Below are 4,181 nucleotides of genomic sequence, written 5' to 3' on the forward strand. Positions count from 1 at the left end.
GGGGGGGCTTGGCAAAGGGAGGGCCCAGAGCTGCGGGTGGAAGGAAGCTGGGGATGAAGAAGAGGCAGGAAGTCAGTGCACCCCTGGTTAATGCGGGGTCTGGGGAACAGTCTTAGTTGCTGCCTCCCAGCTCGGTAGTGAAAGCCCATCTGAAAAGAGGGTGATCAATCAAAACTAACCAGGACATCCTACACTTTATTCCCAAAGGAAGCTGGAGCTTTAGCATGGAAAACTAGGTTTTACTTTGTTTTCCATTTTGACAACCGGCCTTGCCCCCCTCCTTGCCACTGTCCCTGGGTTTTGTAAAAATCGAAGGGGAAGTTATTTGCTAGGTGCAGTTAATTAGATAAATATGGCTGGAGGAAATAGCTAGGCCAAGGCCACGCCTGTGTGGGCACCTTACCTTCATGAAATAGGCTGGAGAGGATTGTAAAAGCTTCTTGGTTTTGTTCTTTTTAAAGGAAGATGCGTCTGGTGGGATGAGGGGGTAGAATCGAATGGCTGGAATTTTATTGCACTTTTGCCTCCAGAACACCTTACAATTTAAAAATCTGTAATTTCTTTGGAAACAGTTGATGCCAAATCAGTGAAATGGCTTGTGAGGAGGGAGGAAGAGATTTCAATTGGGGAGGGGGGTAAGAATTGCCAGTTTTCCACTCCTTGTTTACGTGCTTGGCAGCGTCGCTTTTGACTGGGGTTAACTCTCTGTGCTCCATTGGACCAGATGCCATATAGAGCTGCTCCCTGAAGATCATTTGTTTCCTTGATGGGGAACATTTCTGAGCAGAGCATATTGGTTGCCATAGAGAAAGAAATAAAAGGAAGAACACTAGTCACATTAAGCTATATGTTTGTGCACTGGGCTTTAGATAAAAGGACCTTGGTTCAGCCAAAGAGAAGAAGCCAAACTAGAGATTTCTAGCGCCACTAAAACTAGCTTTATTTTGTTTTGGACTTTTACAGTTGAAACATATAAGCTAATTTTATTGGTTGTTGTTAATTTTATATGACACGGTTTACTGAACAAAATAAACTTTGGAAGTGCTCAGGAGTCACACTATTGACTTGTCAGCAGGGGGCGCACTGACTCGCCTTAGCAGGTACTGAGTAAAATGTAGCTGTTTCAAAAGCAAACTGCTCCTCCAAACTTGCCAAAGGAGCAAACACCCCTACCTTTCTATGCATATTCACAAGGAGTAGTGAATTCATTGCATAACACAGGGTTTTAAATATGAGGACAATGACCTCCTCTTCTCCCACCCATCCTCCTCTGTGAAATGGCTCCAAGGAGGGAGGAAATATAGTTAAAAACAAGAGAGAAAAAACCCATTTGTCTATTTCTCTCAGTAAAGTGTATATAAGGCTGGAAAAAAGAATTGGGATGTGAAGGCAAAACAATTAAAAAATTATTAAGGGTAAAGAATAAGTTACTTAAGAAGCTATGTTTCAGTTTGTATTTTTGGAGAAGCAGTCAAGAGAGCAAAAATGCCTCCTGAGGTATTATCTGTTAAATAATGAACATTCTTCAACTTGATACATGCTTTGATTTCTAAATAAAACTCAAGCTCTTGGAGATTTAGTTAAGACTTCCAAGGTCTCTTTTACTCCATTTGATATTTAATGGCTACTTTAATTCTTGGTACCTCCTGTAGTAGAGAGATTTTGAATTTACCCTTGAAAGCCTTGTTAGGGAAAAGAAAATACAAAGTAGCCACCGGTGAGCGGCAACTGTTGGACTGAAACTTTTTAGGGCAATTTTACTTGACACAGTTGAAGAAAAGTTTGAACCGAGCACAAGCTTTCCGCCTCAGAGATTTTTAGATACTGCCAATGAAGACCGAACTTTATTGTGGCAAAGGATGAGAAAGATATGCTGAAAACTTCCTCAAATAGTGGAGGGCAAATCCTGACCGGTTCGGAGGAATTAGTCAGTTTGTCACTAACAATTTTCCCAAGGAGATTTAGGGACGCCATGAGTGACTGGAAATGAGAAGCTGGCTTCCACGGTTCACTAGTTCAACGCACCTGCAAATGTGTCACAGCGCCTTTTAGGAAGGGGACATATTTCTAATGCCCCTCTGGAAGATGGGGGAAATATACCTCATTCTTCCTAACTCAACTCCAAGTCAGCTAGGTTCCAGCCCTGAGAAATTTTTCTCTGAAACTAACTTTAAAAAGTCAAGGTTTGGATTTACAAATGGTATTTCATTCCAGGAGAGTTGAGAGATTATGCGAGTAACGTAAGGGAAGCAGATACTCTGAACAACATTTTAATTCCACGATTTTCATCCCCGAGCTCTTAACATTCGGAGTCAGGAAATGTACTGTCAGGTTTGTGCTAATAAAAAAGGTGGAAATTTGAGGAAACTGTGTAATCTGAGTCCAAACATTGCGTTTTCTTTAGCTCTCTAGACTTTGCAGACAAAAGACTTCTGGGTGAGATTCACATGAACTGGACAAATGGCTCAAAGCCCTAGTTTACTTTATGCGCCCAGGGTTGCTAAATGCATTTAAAAATTATAAGGAGAAAGAAAACTTTTTCTATTTAGCCAGACAGGTTGAAAAAAAGACTAGTTAAGCAAAAATCATGCATATTTAGAGCATAATTTTTGGTATCATTTTTTAGGAGATCTGTGATTGTTACTATCTTAGACTGCTACTTACTTTCCTTTCTTGCTAAGGTACTTAAAGACACACACACACACCCACACACAAATGAAAAAGAATGCTTGCTCCTCATGATATCTAATAGTCTTAGGTTACCTAAAGTAAAAGAAACAGAACATAATAATTCTGGGTAAAGCAACAAGTTAATTCGAGAACTGACATATTATAGAAATCGTGTTAGGAGTCTGTAATGATTTGGAGGTGGAAACGATCAAGCTGGGTACGAATTAAGATCCAGAGTGCTGGGCAAAGCTACAGACTTTTAATTGTTGGGGATGGCAACATTGTGTTTGCCAAAGGAGAGAATGAAGAACACTACCTGGGCCAAATGTACAAAACACAAAATGGGTATTTACTCATTTGCTTCCATCTGAGAATGGTAAGGTGCTCTGATACCTTAGCGGTGTAGAAACACATTTGCCATTAGCATTTACAAATTAAAATGTTAAGCATACTCACAACCCATACTGTGTGCCCATATACAAAGGAAAGGGCGCTTCCACAGCAGCTTTTGGGTAGAAATTAGTATTTGTTGTCTTGGCAGTGGATGAGTTGTTTCTTGGTCTTGCTAAGTTTTTTGAAGCCTGCGGGTACCCCCCTACCCAGCCCTGTTCTTTGTATAACTGTGATAACTGATTTATCTGATCTGTAGGAAAGGAGCACATATTTAGTTTTTAAAGATGGGTTTGGAGGAGCAATTATAAATTCAGACACTATGATTTCTCACCCTAAATAGTAAGAGGCTTGACTTCTGATGCTCATAGGACCGCATTAAACTACAGGCCGTTGTGGATTGTCGAATGTAAATGAAAAAGGCATGATTAAGTTGGTTATGGAGTGCATGCTTTGAGAACAACGCATTTCCAACTGCTTGTCCACTCTGGCTGTGTGTATGCACCTGACAAGTCCAGTAATCAAAGCTACCAATCGCTAGGGAAGCCGTAGCTGACACAATGTGATGGACTATTCTTGCCTGCCCCCCTCACCTCGCCACTGCACCCCCCAACACAATGGTCTTCTTCGAATTTAAATTCATAGGGCTAGGTAACATAGAACCCAGCAGATTGACCGGGGTGATGATGATGATTTATTAACCAAAACATGGATGTGTCCTAGCTAGAAAAATATTCCAAGGTCAACGTGTGTGTGGGGGGGGGGGGGGTGGGGGGGGGTGCGCGTGCGCGCGCGCACAGAAGTGCGCATGTGTTTGTGTCTGTTTTTAAAAACAAAACCCAGAAATATTAACTCAGCTTTGCCAGAGGGGTGGTTGGATTTTTTGAGCTTGTGGTTCAAATAGCACTGAGCTCCCTTCTCCTTTGGGGACACTCTCTATCCAAAATGTCCCCTGTATATTATAAATGTCTCCTTTCTGGCTTGGAACTGGGTAGTTCTGTGATGGATAAGACTCATTGTGGCACATTAGGAAACCATTCTTGCACTTTGGTGTCTCCATTTTTTATGGTTAGATTTTTTTTTTTTTTTTTTTTTTTTTTTTTTTTTTTTTTTTTTTTTTT

The sequence above is a fragment of the Crocuta crocuta genome, unplaced genomic scaffold (genome assembly GCF_008692635.1).
Source record: "Crocuta crocuta isolate KB4526 unplaced genomic scaffold, BGI_CrCroc_1.0 scaffold118, whole genome shotgun sequence".
Lineage (NCBI taxonomy): Eukaryota > Metazoa > Chordata > Mammalia > Carnivora > Hyaenidae > Crocuta > Crocuta crocuta.